This window comes from Tachyglossus aculeatus, chromosome 17, assembly GCF_015852505.1.
Source record: "Tachyglossus aculeatus isolate mTacAcu1 chromosome 17, mTacAcu1.pri, whole genome shotgun sequence".
Lineage (NCBI taxonomy): Eukaryota > Metazoa > Chordata > Mammalia > Monotremata > Tachyglossidae > Tachyglossus > Tachyglossus aculeatus.
The window spans coordinates 11550441-11550650 of record NC_052082.1 but is presented as its reverse complement, the minus strand read 5'-3'; positions in this window follow the sequence as shown (position 1 = coordinate 11550650).

The following is a 210-nucleotide window of genomic DNA, read 5'->3' as shown; positions in this document are numbered from 1 at the left end:
GTTTTATTACCCAAGGAATATGGTTACAGTATGCAAGCTACTCCTGGGAATAACACCAATCTAACACTTGTGTTTATCGTTGATCAATCTTACTAAAGCATCTCTATTGTCTAGGGGAGGGAAGGAAGGAAGGAAGGAAGGAAGGAAGGAAGGAAGGAAGGGATGGGGAGAGAGAGGGAGAAAGAGAGAAAGAGAGAGGAAGAGAAGGAG